This window comes from Lagopus leucura, unplaced genomic scaffold (assembly GCF_019238085.1).
Source record: "Lagopus leucura isolate 7727_CA_CO unplaced genomic scaffold, USGS_WTPT01 Super-Scaffold_73, whole genome shotgun sequence".
In the NCBI taxonomy this organism is placed as follows: domain Eukaryota; kingdom Metazoa; phylum Chordata; class Aves; order Galliformes; family Phasianidae; genus Lagopus; species Lagopus leucura.
In genome coordinates this window covers 57676642-57694794 of record NW_024962252.1, presented here as the reverse complement: position 1 = coordinate 57694794, position 18153 = coordinate 57676642, and the positions used below count along the sequence as shown (strand labels likewise).

Genomic DNA, 18153 nt, shown 5'->3' with positions numbered 1-18153 from the left:
AGTAAGCAACTACTTTAAAGCAAATTTAGGCAATGGCTACTTGAAGAAAAGCAATTAGAAGAAAACCTTGAAGAAAAAGGAGAGAGAGAAACAGAGATTTAGAAGTAGAGGTATTTCACCTGTTCTGGATCCAGCGTTGTCCTGAGACTGGGGTCTTCATCCGCGAGTGGTGGATTGACAGATGTAAATGTGCATGTTCACCCTTATGTGGTCTACTTCGTCTGAGTCTGCCCTTTGGTGTGGCACCCTACTTCTGTCTAGAAGACCTGAAAGTCTTTAATGAGAGCCTTTGGTGGTTGTGCACCCCTCCTCCCTTTTCTGATGTTTATCTGCTGTGAGCAGCCATGAGAGGAAGGGAAGATAAACAGTCTATCATTCTGCAAAGGCAGATCCCTTAGATCTTACAGCTTCCAACTTGTGTTTTTGTGTTTTCCATGCTTTCATTCTCAGACAGTCATTAAGGCTAGTTGGTCAAGTCAGCAAGTTCCATTCTGTGAGGCTCCTTTCTTTCAGTCTAGTTTTTCGAGTCAACAGGCCCCTTGTAGACTCAGGCATTGCCTGCCTGATTTAGGGGAATGGGGATTAGCCTTAAAGTATTTCCTGTTTAATTATTCTAGATTTATATTTCTTGCCTACTTTCCATATTAAAATTTGCTTCTTTTTTTTTTTTTTTTTTGTTAAAAATTTCTAACAAAAAATGTTCATTATTATATCATTGTTGTCATATTCTATACTTTTAATTGTAATCTAGGAAGGAGCTGTGTTAATTTGTTATGCATCTCATCGCATAAGGCATGAAGCAAATGCAAAATCTGTGTGAGTAGAGGTGGTCAGCTATGCTGCTGCCATACTAATTTTTGACTGAGATGTGAGCTGAGAGTGGATGAGAAGAAGAATTAAGCAACCTGTAGTTGGGAGAAGGGGATTGATAGACCGTTTTGCTGCAACCTATTCTAACAGACAAGGATGAGAACAAAGTGGGAGCTTTAGCATTCCATATCAGGCTACTGTGAAGTAGCTCTTCAAAGTAAGGAGATGTCTTTAATTGAAGCTGTTCTCTCTGAGGGATGTTTAGAAGGAAGAGGTGGAAGTTATGGGTGGGAATACTTTGTTACAAAAAAGGAAGAATGTAGTCAATGTCTCAAGTCAAATGAGAGTTCTCAAATGGTCCTGACTAAAAGCCATTGCTCACTAAGGATTTACTGGAATTGATTTTTGTGTTATGTGAATGATTCAGGTGTGTATCGCTCTGCTCTCCTGGAGTATTTTTCCAAAAGAATGATGTGTAAACAAAAGCATGTTGCAAAGAATGAAGTGTTAAATTAGAATGTCAGTGCAATTTGTTTTTTAACTTGAACAAAAAAATATTGCTTCTGGCTGTATTTCAGCTTGCTCCCAAAAGCACAGTTGTCTTCTGATAAGACGTCGAAAGTTGCAGTGTATCAGTACTTAAAATAATAAATAACCTGGATAATGAAAGAACAAAATATTCAGTCACTAAAGCAAAGTAAAGCAAGCTATCTTGCTATGGAAAAGCAATTAGGCAGTTTTTTCAATGCAGTAAGCAAAATATTTCTGTGATATAGTCTTCTTAGTACTTCCTTATATAGGTATATATCTATATCAATATGTACATTTCACATTGCTCTTGTTTCTTCTAATCAAAGAATCCTATATAAACTTGAAAGACATTATTGGGTCTTTTTCAAGCTACTAAATAAAGCCTAAACTTCTCGAAGTATATCCTATAACTATATGTCAAAGAAGGTATTCTAACTTTGCTTTGAAGGGAAGTGTGTTAGAAATTGGGCTAAAACTGCAGAAACAGCAAAGTGGTCAGCATTTCCGCCATCCATTGCAACTATGATATGCCTTTTTCTCTGGGATTTTTTTTTTCCCCATTCCAAAAGACCTCTCTGCTTCCATCACTATTAGCAGAAGCCTTTGGCTTACCTCAGAAGAACTTGATGTAGTAGGATGTATCATATCATTAGTTTCTTCTCCCATTTTCTGGGCTACAAAACTGACTGGAAGTGACAGGTGAGCCATATGCTTTGCTAGTGAAGGGCTGGAGCACAAACATAGTGGTCACCCATTCTGCAGTTGTGTTTAGGCTTTGTAGCTTGGATACTGTTCTACCGGCATGTGTCTAAACTGTTCGTATGGGAACTGGGTCATGAATGTCCCGATTCTTAATAAGCTGCGTCAGAAAACAATATTGCCATCAGGTTATTGAAGGGGGGTCAAAGTTGAGGATTTAGTATGATTTTTTGAAGCTTAATTACAGGAATGGTTTGGGGAATGCTACATTTCTTGACCTCTAACTCTTTCCTTGTTCTAGTTCTTTTATGTATAATTCAGTCATTTTGTTGTTGCTGTTTTATTTCTGTTTTTCAGTTATTTGACTTGAAGCCCACGTTTAACTGGGGACATGTACACTTAAGCACATACAGAATCTTTTTTCTAGAACAACAGTTCATCCATTACAGTGTATTTTCTTCAGTTGTGTCAATAGAAGTTGGTATTTACTGAGAATGTTTCATTCTGGCCATTTGTTGTCTGTTCCTCTTCAAGTCCTAGGCATTCACCATTAGTGGATGAAGACAACTGTATATCCTTCATATCATATCTATGTTCAGGTCCTTATATCATACCATATCTATGCTCTGGTCCTTATATGTTTTTGTACCTGTTTCCCATTAATTTATCTAATTTCATGTTGAATTCGCTGATATTTTGTCTCTAGAACTTTCTGTGGCAAATAGACACCAAATTCTTACCACTTACTGTGTTTAAACAAAGAACCAAAATCCTTCCCTCTCCCCAACAATGCCAAGAAAAAAGTCATATTTCACTTGATTTTCTTCTCATTTAAGTTTCAGTAGCCTTTGCTCTAGCACTATTAGATTTGATTTATAACAGTTCTTCACTCACTCTGGAAACCTTATTCATACCTCCAAATCATTTGGAAACCTTATTCATACCACCTCTTCCACTCCTGAACCTTTTTAATCTCTAACCATGAAAAAGCTGCTGTATTGCCACAACTCCCTCTGCTGTTCATCTCTCTGCATTTTCCTGACTCCACTGCATCCTGGACGAGTGTCAGCTGGTACTGGGTGTGTTACTTAGGATGAGATTGCATCACTGTTTCATATTTAGTAAAACAATTGCTTTTTACCCTGCTCTTTCAGATTGTGCGCAACACTTCATTGACTTTTTGGTTGCTGCCACATATCAAGCAAATGATTTCAGAGGACATTCAGTCAGACTCCCAAGATCTTTTTTTCCAAGCTATAAATCCCATAGAAGTTTTCAGGAGCTCCAGTTTAGCGTATGCATTTTTTAAGAACAGGTGGTGTTTGAATTAAATTTAAAAATGCTAGTTATTACCTGGAACTTGAGGACATCAACAGATGACCTCCCACTTCAGATAAATGAAACAAAAAAGACCATTTCTCTGAACGCAAATGTATTTTTGCTGAAGTCTGTTTTTCCAAAGGCAGAGAGACAGCGGGAAAAAATTATAACCTCCCCCCGAAAAACTCAGCGAGCTCAGCACAGAAGCAGTAAATTTGTTTTTCCAACTGTAGAAAACCACTAGAAAGTCATTTACTATAATACAGTGACTATTGCCATATTTTTTCAGGTGGTTTCAAAGTCTCCATTAGGTTGAACTGAAAACTGTTTATCCTGTTCATTCCCTTCCTATAATGAAATCATTTTGAGATCCTTTCTGTATAACCACAGGATCTCCTCAGATCTCATTTTCCTGTGGTCTGTTAGGATAAATGGGGGCAACTGAGACGAGACAAAGGGTATTTAGCAAAGCTGTTCATTTGTCATTTGGGGTGTGGAAGAGAATTTGCAGGGATTACTCCAAATCTTTTAAGAACCTCTTTACATAACTCTTTTCCATACACAGTTTGTGCAAGTGCTGGGGATTTTTATCCTCTTTCATTTAATTTCATTCCCAAAGGATGAGTTTCATCTCTATAATTGTTTTGGGGCAAATGGAACAAGTGCATCGGTTTATTCTTAAATATGCAGTAAGAGAAAGTCTCTAGTGTCACATTAGAAACGCTTTGAAACTTTGGTGGTGGTTGCAAGCATAGACTGGCAAAGAGTCCCTTTTATTTTCTGTCAGGGATATCATCATCTGGATCCTACTTCTTGTTGCTGCAGGCAGACTATTTAGAGGTGAAAGTATTTATTCTAGTTAACTCCTGAACTATTGAATCCTTAATCCCTTGTTATTACAGCCAGTAATCCACCCTAGGAACATCAGCAGTAAATTGGAAAAATTGCACTGCCATTATAGCAGCCCACCCTTTTTTTTCACTCGGGTTCTTGAGATTAAATTATAGGTTTAGAACCGTACGACAAAATAGGAAAGGAAATAAAATTTTGGTTTTTTCTGTTTTTTTTTTTTCTCCCCGTTTGTTTGGTTGTCTTTTGCTTGTTTATTTGTTTTGAATGCATAAGAAATAATTCCTCAACTATCTATCCAAATGTAAAGTCTGCTTCTTTTTAACAAATATCTTTGTAATCTGACTGATAATTGTGTGGGGCAAGTTTTGGTGGTCACCAAGCAATGACAAAGTATGAGTAATGTGTATTAATAGACTGGGAAACCTCACAGCCCACTCTGCCAAATAGCTAATACATGTGTGATAACTTGTGTGGCGTGAGCAACCTCTTCTGGTTCTGCAGCAAACAGAGGTCAGCACAGCTGGTTGTCAGGTACACCATCCTGTTGCTGACATATGATGGCTGTTGGCTACCCCTTTTATTGCACTTAGGCCCTCCTTCTTTGAAGTATAAATGTTAATTACGTGTAGGAAGCTCCATGGGTCTATTGGACTTCTAGCCACTGTGGGTTGTTAATTACATCAATAGAAGTACCATAGAGTAAGGGAGAATGTTATAAAGATCTTATCAAATAATTATTTTTAGTAGTTACTTGTGCTAATTATATATATATATATATGTGTACAGTATAATTTTTATTTTTTTTTTTAAATTTCTTCTTTAATTAATGTGTAAATAGAAAAAAAATGATTTCTGGCAATGCTTGATGGTCTAACCCAGTGAAATTATGATATTTGCCAGTTAGTTTCAAATGTTGTCAAAATTGGCAATTTCGGCTTTTGCAAACAAATTATTTTATAAGTTTTTAAGTAGTAACCATAAGTAGAACCATATTTTAACAATTTACATTTAAGTAGAACCATAGATCATTAAGTAAATGCTATGGTACAATTATTTCCCATTTATTTGAGGCTTGAATGAGTTTTGTACATTCCTTCTGTATTGCTAAGATTTTTGCTCAAAAAGTCTTAATATAATGAATGAAAAATCTCAGAAGTCTTCCTCTCCTTCTGAAACATGTGGTTTGCAAATTAAATGCTTGAAGGATTTCTAAGATCTAAAATATAATCTCTTGTTTAGTGAAGGGATTAAACTTATGATTTTACACTGTCATTAAAAAATGCATGCTATTATAATGTGTGATTCATTTACTGTGATTCACTTGAATCACAGAATCACTTAAAGTTTTTTGTAAAAACACAGACTTAACTCATTGAAAGCCACTTACTTGAGTGGTATTGTTTCATTAAGTCAATGAAACAGGTCAGCAAGAATTTAGAATTAGTAGTAATTGAAGAGAGAGTATTAAGTGAGAGAGTTTTAATGAACGTACTGGAACAAATGCATCATGTTCCTATTAAATACTACTTTGGGTCATTGTCTTAAATTTTTTTATAATAGTAACTTGCACATTTTATGGTGCCATCTCCTTTATCAGTGGATAACCTGCTCCTCAGGAGGCAGACTACGAGTTTGTGTGAAGATTCATAACCTTGCATAGGTCATATTCTGGGCAGAAAATAAACAATTTGGAAAAAGAAATGCTAAAATGTAAAAATTTTATACTATAAATGAAAGGATGACTCTGAAAAAAAAAGTTGTCATCAAATGAATGCAAGGCTGATGTTGTAATTTTTCCGTGATGACTGATGGTATCTGGCAGTTATGCCCTGTGCACCCTCTGCTCATGATTTTCCATCTGGAGTTTTGAAGCCAAGGGCCGCTGTGCAGTGCATCACGCTGATACCAGTGCTGTGGTTAATGTGTGCTGTCACGCCAGGTCTGTATGCTTTCAGGAGGCTCAGTGCCCGATCTAGAAACAAGTTCCCATGCTCTGACTGAAAAGTGGATGTGAATTAACTTTTTTTTTCCCTTGCTGCAGTAGTCTCAGGACCCTCTAAACTGGGAGTAAAAATTATTACTGAGAAGTTGTAAGGTTGTAGCTTAAATATTGTATTTCAGAAGTAATACCTTCTATGCGATTAATTTTCTTTTATAATGATAGGTGCTTAGTAATTCTGGCAGCTTTTCAGTATGAATAAAAATGAATTAGAACTTGGAACAATATATAGTTCTTTTAATTGTGAGGATTTAGAAAGCTTTTAGGCTTGAGTCATTAAAACTTAGTGGTAGTGCTTAGCTTTCTTATATTGATCTGCTGATTCATTATGAACTGCACTTTTAAAAATTCATTTCTACATATTTTTCTAATTAAATACCCAGAGAAGGGAGGTGTATATTCATCACAGGAATGTGAGAGTTCTATTTCAATATTTGAATGTTAAGTTTGAGAGAAAATTTAACTCCATATTACCAGTGATTGCAAGGTTAAGACAAAAATTACAGCTGATAAGAGTTATTGATCAGGCTACTTGTGAAAAAGAAACCCTGGAGTTTATTTACTCCAGAAACAGAAAATAATGTGGTTGTTGTTTTTTTGGTTTTTCTTTGTGTTTGTTTGTTTTTTGTCATTTTAAAACCTGGTGATGCTCTTCTGAGATGTTGGAAGAAAAAGAAAGCTAAAAGACATAATGTAGGTGGCTAGTTACCAGCGCATGCAGGATTTTTTAGGGAATCTTGAGCGAGTGGCAAAATTGGAGTCTGTCAAAACTGTGCACTTGTTTGGAAGTATAAGAATGTTATTTACAAATCATTACAAAGCTTGTAATTAATTAAAAAAAAAAAAGTGAGAAGAGAGAAAAACACAAAGCTAAGGCAAAGCTAATAGCTGCTTGTTATGAAATAAACTTTCTTATGTGCATCTCTAGCCTTGGAGGACTGGACATGAATATTGTTGCTAAGTGCACTTAACTGGGTATCTGGTCCCTGATTGGATTAGTTGTGTTTTTTCGGTCTCCTGGAATTCAAGGTGGGAAAATACATAATCAGTGCCCTTTTTTTGGCATGGTTTCTCATAGTTGAGTTTCTGGTGTCTCATCGAAGTTTGAGGCTGTTTGCCAGTAAGTACTGCTAACCTGCACTTAAGTAACGTCAAGTGAATGTTTTTTTTTCCCTAGGCAGATTTCTGTGCAGTTTTCTTCCCCTTTGGCCAACAGATGCCCTGTCATTGCTCTCTTCTGTGAGGGACTTGCCTGCACCCAGAAATCATTTCTGGTCCTTGAGCTGCTCCTGTGGTTTGAGTTGAGAGACGTAAATGTTGGATTCGGCACATGAGGCTTTAGGGGACCCTTAGAAACCATACAGAGTCCTGTTCAGCCTTACACAGTAGTTCCTTTTAGAGTGTGAATCAGAATCTGTGTGTTCTGCTTTACTTGTGTGACTGTTCCCTGATCCACAAAGCAACCACCAGCTGTGAAAATGTGCCTAGGTGAATACCACAGGCTTCTTGCCAAAAGAAGTGCACAAGTGATAGGAGGCACTAGAAGCACTGAAAGCGTGGCAGACTATCTAGTGGCAAGGCCCATATGTAAAGCTCTATGCCACCGAAAGGGATTTTTTAGAATAAACAAGTCTTTAATGTAAGTGACATAGATAACAGATGAGTCCACAGAATTGAAAAGCTGTCCTATGGATGTGTTTGGTTTGTATTTAGAAGAAAGTTAAAAAAAAAAAAAAAAAAATTAATTGCAGAACAAACGATTTTGTTAATTGTATTTGACTGACTTTAGTCTTTCAAAGTGGGAAGGGAAAGCTTATGATCAGGCTGTCATTGACTCTTCAGCGAAGCTGTAGATGCATCTTGATTTTCTGATTATCAGATTGCAGCCTTAGTATTATATATATCTAAATATATTTAAAATGAAGCTACTGCTTTGGCAGTAACAAGATGATCAGTGCTAGATTTGTACAATTGTAAGCTATCTCAAAAGGTGCTTATAAAGATGTGCATACCTAATTTATGTCCACTCTGTCAAAGAAGAACTGTGCTGAGAAACTTCACTGAAAGATAAACTATTTTTTGCAATAATAAATATCCAAGTCTGACCCCTATCACTTAGGAAAGAAAAGTCCACTTCCTCTTCTACAGCTTTTCTTCTGTGAGGGAGAAAGGCCCAGTTGTGTATTCCCCTTTCTTGCACAAAAGAAGGCAATAAATGGTTTTTAAAATTGCATCTCTGATTTTCAGCAGTTAGGTTTGTTTTGTCATTTCACAAAGATGAATTAATTCTGCAGCGTTGCTTCACTTTGCATGGAGGTGTTACAGGAACCAATCGCAGCTTCTGCAACAGCAGCAATGTGCAAGTGATCTGCAGTTTTCCCTGTCATGCTGTATTTGCGATGCTCTGAGATGCTCAGAGCTTGGAGGCAGTGGACAGAGATGAGCACAAAGGAGGTGATGCATATGGGCAGAGAGAGACGTGCCGAGGAGTCTGAAGCTACAAGGCAGTCATGCTTGGTTGAAATCACTTATTTCCAATAGGTCAGCCTTGTTTGGGGTGGTTTTATGATTTTGTGCTCTTCTGTATCAACATGCAGCTAATGTCATCTGACATTTCTGACTGCTAAGTGATTCTTAGCATGGTGAGCATAGTTTAGCTTCAGTTACTCAAACCCTTTTTTCATCCAAGTCTTTTGATTTATGCTTCTCATGATGGTGGTGCAGCAGCACTGACAGAGAAGGGAAAAGTTGTTATTCTCAACACTGAATTTAAAATTGCAGAGTAAATTTACATGGAGGAATGGCTGTTAGTAAACATAACACAGTATTTTAAAAAAAGGAAAGGAAAAACCCATAGCATGTAAAAGCAGAGGTATTTTCTGAACAGACTTCTTTAGCTGGAGAGAAAATGAAAGAGCAAATGCAGGGCAGATGTTAATCGTACTGCTTTATTCTGTCCTGGAAAATGATGATGTGGTCTAAGAATCTGCGCAGAGCAACTGAACACACTTACCAGATTTTATTATACTTGTAAGTAAATGTGGAAAGATTCCTAAAAAAGCAATTACTTCTTTCCTGAGTTGCAAGCACTAAAGTCAGAACACTCCAGTACTACGTACAGTATAAATAAATAAGTGAGATTCCTTTACTGCTTTTAAAATCCGTATTTGTTATACATATTACAGTAGGGCTCTCTAGGGTAGATAATCGATATGTAGTTGTCTTGCTTGCATTGCATTTGCATGTTTTACATTCAAATTGTTATTTACTTCTTTGGGAAATATTACTGCAGATATGTTAGAGTATTGTTAATAGGATTCAGTAACCAAAACCAAAATTAAAAATCTGCTTTTGGTTTTAAGACATTAAAATGTGTATACTGTGTTATTGTTATTTCTGCATTTTATTTCTTGTTTCTGTTTTTCTTCATGCCTTTACTAGGTAACTTTGCCATGTCATACTGCTTGCTTTTAAGTATTCAAGACTAAAAATAACAATTGGCTTTTGTATATTCCATGCTTCTTAAGGAGAAATAGTTTGATTTCATGTTCTCAGATTCTTAAGAAAATGATGATTTTTTTATTTTATTTTATTTCAGATTTTTATTTCAGATTTTGGTTTTACTACATGGAAAATTTGTCAGTTCTTTTGTCCAAATAATTTAAAAACAAAACAAAAAACAAGGCAGCAACCAACTAACCAAAAAAGTCTAACCTTTTCATACTGGAAAAAAAAAAATAGAAAAAGTAAATGAAGTAAATGAGCATAAGTAATAGAAGTATTGTGATCTGTGTCTGCTCTTTTAGGGGAAATACTTGTGTAGCAGAGTTAACTGGATATTACCTTGCTTCATGGAAGAAAGTCTGTAAGTGCTTCTGTCTTCCAGTAATTGACCCCAGATTAGTGTCAGCTACATTAAATGGTTTCTTTCTCATAAATGGGAAAGCCACTTTGTGATCTTCCAAAAAGTAGTTAATGACGATGTTTGCAGCAAGGCTCCATATTAATAAGATTAAGTTAAAATAAAATAACAAACTCAGTTGTTTAGTTAGAAGGGCATGACCTGTCATTGGGTGATTTAATACAATTTATGAAACACATTTTTTAGTCAGGTTTACCCAGTTGGTTTTTTTGTTTGTTTGTTTTAATTATGACTCAGTATACGTACATTAGAATCATAGAATGGTTTGTGTTGGAAGAGATCTTAAAGTTCATCCAGTCACAACCCCCTGCTGAAGCAGGGTTGTCAACCACAAGATCAGGCTGCACAGGGGCCCTCCAACCTGATTTCCAAGTATGGGGCACCCAGAACTACTCTGGGCAGCCAGTTCCAGTGCCTTACAACTCCAGCAATATTTTAGTTCTGGCTTCTTATTGGTAGGGTTGACTGAAAACCGACTTTTTTTTTTTTTCATGTACCTTTAGCTTCTCTTTTTGCTTATTTGCTTAGTTTAATTTGCAGCTCCAGGTGGGCTTTCTGTTACTTTTATGAGACACTGTTAATCATCTGTTTGAAAATTCAGAGACTTAGCAAGGCTGTTGTATTTCATAAAGTTAGTTTGCAGAGGCAGAAGTGGATCTATTTGAGTAGTGCAGACTATTGCAAGTTGTTACCAGTTTTGACCTTCCCTATTTGAGAAGGGAGGAAAACTTTCTGTTGAATTTGTTTGTTGTTATTGTAGATGTGAGTCACAATGAGGGAAATCCCTCTACTACTTAAAACAAACAAGCAAACAGCTATCAAAAACAGTGTTGTGATACCCACTGCATTGCTGTTCTGCAGCGGAATTTGAGATATCACAGTTGGGCGTTACTTTTTTTTTTAATGCAGTTGGCTTGTATGGATATATGTCACATTCTCTCTTTTTGTATGTGTGTGTTTTCATGTATCTTCTGATGTCAACTAGAACCAGCTGAAGAAGTGTGCATCCAGAGGGAAACAGTCTTGTTGCCCTTAGAGTAATCCTTCTTCGTATCTCTTGCAAATATGCTCAAACTATTTAAAGAAGTAATTTTTCTGAAGAGTACTTCCCATCTCTGCTTACTTTTTGCAGTGGTGGTTTTACATCACCACTTTTTCATGTTGAGCAGATGTTGAAAGTATTAGCAGATGGTTGAAATACTTACAAGTGATTCATGGACACCAAATATTTGAGAAGGAGCCAAAATCAGAGCTCCAGTATAATCTGTCAGGCCTCAGTAACCAACTATGCAGTATAAGCTCTACAAAGGCACGCTGATCAGATAGTTTTGAAAGCAGAAGCTTCCAAAAAAAAAAAGAAAAGTGGAGAATAAAATGAAATTCTAGGGGGAAGTAGATCTTGGTGATGTAAAATAACAGAAAAATGTTTGGAGTATTAGGGAGGTGAGTGCATTTTAATACAAAACATAAAATCATAGAATATCCCAAGTTGGAAGGGACCTGTAAGGATCTTGGCTCCACACAGGACCACCCAAAGATTGTATCATATATCTGAGAGCATTGTCCAGACACTTCTTGAATTCTGGTAAGCTTGGCACCACCACCACTGCCCTGGTGAGCTTGTTCCAGTGCCTGATCACCATCTGGTGAAGAGCCTTGTCTTGAAATCCAACCTAGCAGACCATGCTGCAAGCACAGTGAAGAACTGTAGTTTGCTGGGGAAAGAACTTTCTGAGTTGAGCCCTGGGTGATAATTTGGAGCCACTTAACTCTTCTTAGAGCATCATTCAGTTGATATGACTTCTTCAACTGGTACTGTCAAATAGGACTTTGTTCTAAGCCTGCATAGCTTCTCTGCTGCTGCCTGTCTATGACTCTGGTTGTTTTCTGCAAAGGGAGAATACAGCATCAGGCAACAGTCTGTCTTCCTTTTGATAATTACGCAGTTGTCTGTTTGGCCTATCCAGCCCACTGGCCATATGCAGCCCAGCACAGCTTGCAGCATGGCCTGGCCTCTGCTCCTACTGCAGCTCTGCCCCTCTGTGCGGCCCGGTCCCAGGAGCGCACCCACTGCTCAGCATCAGCCAAATACAGGTGTGCTATTAACGTTGTCTGAGCTGCAACCAGGGTGAGGGAAGGAAGGGCACAATGTGGTGCCAGCTTAATTTACAGCAAATAATTGCATGCATTTTGATTTATTGTCTAAACACAGTCTGTAATTGGTAAAAAAAAATAAGTAGCTGTGCTTTTTGTTTTGATAAAGGAAACAGAGAATGTTTCAGATTGCCAAAACTTGTTCATCGCTAGCAAAAGTACATAGCTAATAGTGGTGACTATGTTGAAAAATAGTGCTTTGTAGCTGAGAATTTGCTCTCTTGTTATTGTTCTTTTTGTGTCAGTTGTAGTTTCTGTGGGAATAAATAGGATGCATTACTTTTGAAGCGACCTTTGTGTATGCAGCTCAAGACTTGTTCGCTCAGTGCAGCCTACGCAAACTGAGTTTCAGCAGTGTGCTTGTGCCAGTGCTTCCGTCTGCAGGGGGAAGAATTCTTCCCCTTATGCATCTGTCATACAGGAGATACTCATCTGAGACTTTTTGCTGTGATCTCCCTTTTCTGATTATTTATAATTCATAATTGATTTCATGTGATACAACCAATTTCTTTTGATGATGGCAGTTCATTAGCAAGGGCCCTGATGTGCACTTGCACTAAGGAGACTGATGTTACAGGAAACATTTTACATACTTGACACATTGGTGTGTTCTCAACAAAAGCACTTCCTATCTTCATACATTGATTATACATAGGGCTGCATGCAGTAATATACCTTTTGAGTGTCTGGAGTGTGCACTGCATTTAATAACTCTTTCTCAAGACCTCTGCAGTGATTTAGGAGGTACTGCTTAATAGTAAAGTAGCTTACAAGACCAAACTCAATAGATGTTGTTGATGTTTGTTTGAAGAAATGCAGAGGAAACTTTAATCCCTCAATAGGAACAAAAGGTGACTTGAGTTTAAGACTCTTCTCTCAAGAGCAAGAGTTCAGCATCCAACTTGTAAGTAGTATTATTATCCCAGTCTGAAACCAGAATCTGATGGTCCGTTAGCACTGCCAGTGTCAGTGATTGGTAAAAATAAAGACTACACAAACACAGGAATGTCTATTGCTGACAAACAAAGAAAAGGGAATAATTTCTCTCTTTTATGTGAAGAGATAGATGATTGCTATTGTACAGTGCAGGGAAATGAGGGATGATGTTGCGGATGTACAGGGTTTCTAGTACTAACGGAATATTTGGGTACTTTTGTGAAATTGAGTAATAACCCATTTAATATGCAGAGAGATGTTTTATGTGTTTTCTGTCAGCTTGGAGGCATTGCTTTGTTAGGATGCATATAAAAATCCTTTTATTCATACTTTATTCCTCCTCTGCCTTTCTTTCTGAGTATTATCTGATATAAATTATCAGCAGAAATTCTACCAGTTGCTACCTATAAAGAGGAGATATAAATTTGACCGTCTGTCAGTGTTTCCACTGTAATCTCATTTGAGGTCTATGTAATTAAGTAGTAAAACCTGTCCAAAGCTGTGCTGTTAAGTTATGCATTGCAGTTTCCCATTTTGAAACTATTTGGAATTAACATTAATGACATCAATCTCCTTTGCTTCATCAAGTAAGCTAAAACTTCAGTGTAGATGGAACAAGAAATGTAAAATCTGTTTTTTAGATAGGTACGTGGAACAGCTGCACTTGAATTTGAACTTACTTAGATTATATATTTCTCCATCTTAACGGTTGACTTTAGAGAGTATAATCTCTTACAGTACATTAGAAATAGACTAACTGCTGTGCATTGTTTGGCATTGTATGATGATGTTTTGTTGTGGAGGTTTGTCTTTTTTCTTGGCAGACATTTTTTTAATTGATTTCTTAGTGTCAGTCTTTGTCTGGATAATGGCTTTGTGCATGTTAGGATAAATGTTCTGGTTTAGTAAAAAACTTCTTATAACCTCTTGTGCATCAGGCACCAGCAGATATTGTAAGGGATAGGCAAAAAAATAAGAGAGATTAAAAAGAAAAAAGAAAAAAAAGGAAAAAGGGACAAATAGAGGAGGCTTATTTCTCTTCCTCTCCCTCTCCCTCATTTCTCAACAAATGGCAGAAAGTCTATCAATATTTCTTTTGAAACGTATGTCTGATGTACGATGGTTGATGACACCTTTTTCTTTAAAGCAACAATTTCGTTTAAAATAAAAAATCAGTGATAATAATTAACTGCTGTTCAGACAGTGGCACGAGTTTGCTACTCTTGTATCCAAGACAAATGACTGGCCTTTTTTCGTGATCCCTTGGATTACTTGGGCTAGTAATGGATGTCAGTACATTTTCCAAAAGGAAAAAAGCTGGAGAAATGAGAATTTTGTTTTCCTGGTTTCCTGCGTATTTTGTTTCCACTTGGTCAGGTGTTTTTGTGTGTGTGTCATTTTCTTTGTTTGTTTGTTTTTTCAAAGGACTGCACAGCCCTTTAAATATCAACTCATGTTTAAAGTCTGCTCATTATTATGAGGCACTGTTGGGCTTTCTAAAACCTTTGTATCTCATGTCAGATATTAGATTACTTTTGCCATCCAGTGACTTGTAAAGGAGAGGCACTTATTGTAGAAGACATCTCTGTCTTGCTCAAGTGATCAAGTCTGTATAGCTGGCATAAATTGATTTAACTTTAGATACGGTCCTGAAAAATGCCTAAATGTAAAAATAAATTACAATGTAATTGTGAAGTGATTACTACATTACAACCTGTCATCCTTCTAGTGTGCTAATATTAGTCAATGACAAAGCAATACCCGAATATCTAAAAAGAGTGCTTGGAAATGCGTTGTTTTTTATACTGCTTGTTCTTAAGTTTGTATGGCTCTTGCAGAAATATATATCACTAGCATTCATAAGACCACTCACGAAGTCAAGAATTGGATGGGATGTTTTCAGCTGTGGTTCAGTTTTCCTTACCTTGTGGGTTGGTGCCTTCTCTGAAATAAGGAGAACATCACTACCAATAACCTGTTCTTTCATCAGAAGGGCACTGCCAGGATGCACTTAGGTAGTGATTACTGTAGGACTCTCACGTTCTCATTGAGTATATTGGCATTTTATAATTAAACAGGTTAAGGCACAGTGTATTATGTAACAGCTGCAATGTGTATATGTTTATGTCTTAAAAAAAAAAAAAAAAAAAAAAAAAAAAAAAAGCAGAGAAAATATTTGTGGGCTGGAATTGAATTGCCTCTATTTGGCCCTGATCTAAAATGGAGTGCTTGGTCACTTCTTGAAAACAAACGTATGTTAATATCACAAGTAATGGTTAATAATTTTAGTATGAACTATGCACTCTCTAGGAAAAATTAAAACCAGAAATTTTATGCTCTTCTGCTCTGCAAACCTAGTCCAGACTTTCCTTTAGATTTTAAATCAAAACCTAACCAAACAAAAAAAAAAATCGACCAAATTTTAAACTTCTAGCCTTTCAAGGTTGTTGAAACAGGATGGCTGCCATGTTTCAATAAAAATGGTTGCTGGGATTAATTTTCCTTTATGAAAAGCACATTGTAGTTCTGTGATGTAAAATTAAATATGTACTTAGAAGCACCTTGGCATCTGAGAATTGTTTCACTTCTTGCATGATGATTACTGCTGTTGTGTAAAAATAAACTCTATTTCCGATTACCCAAAGAGTAGAAAGCTTCATGATCCTCTTTTTCTCTTGTTCTGTCAGGCTCTGCACTCCAAGTCAGGCATTTTGCTGTCTGTGGAGAGCAATCTATATGAATTCCTATGTTAAATCCTGCTTAGGTATGTTAAATGGATATTTTTGTAAAAGCACCATTAAAGAGATAATGTTTTTTTTTTTATCCTGTGCACAGCAATTTTAAACAAGCCTGTTTTCTTCCATTTTTGTGTAGTTTTATTTGAGCCATAAAATTTAATGATTTTCTGCCCTTTTTAGCTGCTGTCCAAAAATGTCTTCAGACCAAAATAAGCTGAGTTAGCTTAAAAGCCATCTTGATGAGCAAATTAAACATTGTATTATAGCAGGCATCTGTAATATTTATGATACTGTTGCTTGCTTTTCCCATTACAATACTGGAGCATATCATTATGAAAGAAAAACAGAGAACAGGACTCATAAAGGCACGGTATAAGTGTGGTCACTGATAAAAGTAAGCTTAATCATAGAAAGAGAAAACCTCTCTTGATACAGACAAGTGTGAAGTATGAATCGAATGTTCAAAAATGGCTTTTCATGAAATAGAAGAAGGGAAAAAAAAGACAAAATTTCCACAGAGTGTTTAGCAAAGTAATCAAATTTCCAGCAATTGCTCAGGAAAAGTCAGGAGAGGATATCCTTGTGAGAATTTATTGTTTAGCTGTGAATGTGTGCATGCGGACAACTTCGTCTTTTCAGATTACTTCTATGCAAAGAACAGTAATCATAGAACAGTAATCGTAACGTTTTCGAAAATCTGTCTTGAAGACAGTGTCTTTGGCAACAGCTCAGGGTTCTAGAGTAGATTTTGCAACGTATTTGTAAATCACATGGTTACAAGCATCCCACGCTTTCCAGTACCAGACTTTTCAGGGTAGCCAAGACTCGGTTATCAGTGACCTAGAAACACAAATAATAAAGTTTCTCTTCAGTGGGCTGGGAAATAAAAACTCCAGTTACATAACATTTTTGGAAGACATTAATGAACATCATTGTGCCTTATGCTTTGTAACCTTTGCTCAATTAAGCAGTGTTTCCCTTCATCCCTATTTGGATTTAGCTCCTGTAGCATCTCTAGGGAATGCAGGACTTGAAGCAAGTTCTTCTTTCTCAAAAGACTAGAGCGGGTTCTCATTAATGATTGACAAATGATTAACTGTGTGAAAATCAGTTTTTATTTCATTTTCTTTCTTAAGAAAAAGCGTAGCATTGTGTTCTTTAAGTCAGTAAATGCTTTTAAAAGTTCTTTTAAGTGCAATCTATATTAAAATAAAGCTTAGCTCTGCCATTATTATGTAGTATCAGATTCTCTTTTGTGCCCAAAGGAGTCTGTTCAAAGTCTCTGCAAGGTTATTTTAAGTGAAAACTTTCCAAAAGGGCTTCAAAATGTCATTTTATTCTTTTAAAATGCTGTTAAAGGAAAATGAACAATATAGCCTTACAGTTGTTGAACTACTATTAACAACATCAGAAGGAAGTCAGTTACCCTTTCTTAACAAAGGCATTAGCACATAAATACTTACTGTTTGAGATTGTCAATTTATTAGTTTTTAAAAAGTAATATTTCTGAAAGTTGGAACAACAGATGATAAACCAGAGTTTATCCTCTGTCTTTTTGGATCTAAGCTGTTCTACTATAGCTACTAAACTACTTTGTTTAAGAATTAGTTATAGATGCTTCTTTTATATAATACCTGTCTATAAAAGGGTACACAGACCAGGATGTTTTTTTCATTGAATAGCCATTAATACATCCTCTCATCCACAGACAGGTGTGGGAAGGGAAAGAGATTAATAGTCCCAGTGAAGAAGCACCCATTTCTGGCCTGAAGCATCATTTTTGAGAAATTCAGGGGAAAGCCTAAAGTAAGCTAACGTTTCTTGGCTGCAGAAGATTGCCTGTGTGCATAGTCTCATTTTGTCTTTTGCCCAAACCTGTGCTTTTACATTCCTGTTGATTTTGTTTTGCTGTTTATGCAGGCACCCTAGTAGCTGCAGCTCTGTTTTGCTACTCTGTATTGCCACCACAGCAGTAGTGGCAACGTGGTGAATAGGAAACAGAAACAATTCAGGGAAAATGCAGTCTTCGTCACTCACTTGTCTTTGGCCGTTTCTAAAGTGCTGTGCAAGTGCTGTGGGATATACTTCCAAACTCCAAAATTTAATTTTAGATTCTTCCATTTGAAAAAGTGAATCTGAAATAATCAAAATGTATTTATTACAGATATCTTGAGTGAGATCACTCCATGGCA

The 18153-nt window shown here is 36.5% G+C and overlaps 1 protein-coding gene across 2 annotated transcripts in view; it reads left to right on the top strand.

Moving 5' to 3' along the window:
* The window catches only part of UTRN (utrophin), a 348379-nt gene that overhangs the window by 236591 nt on the left and 93635 nt on the right, over positions 1–18153 (top strand). The window lies entirely within an intron of this gene.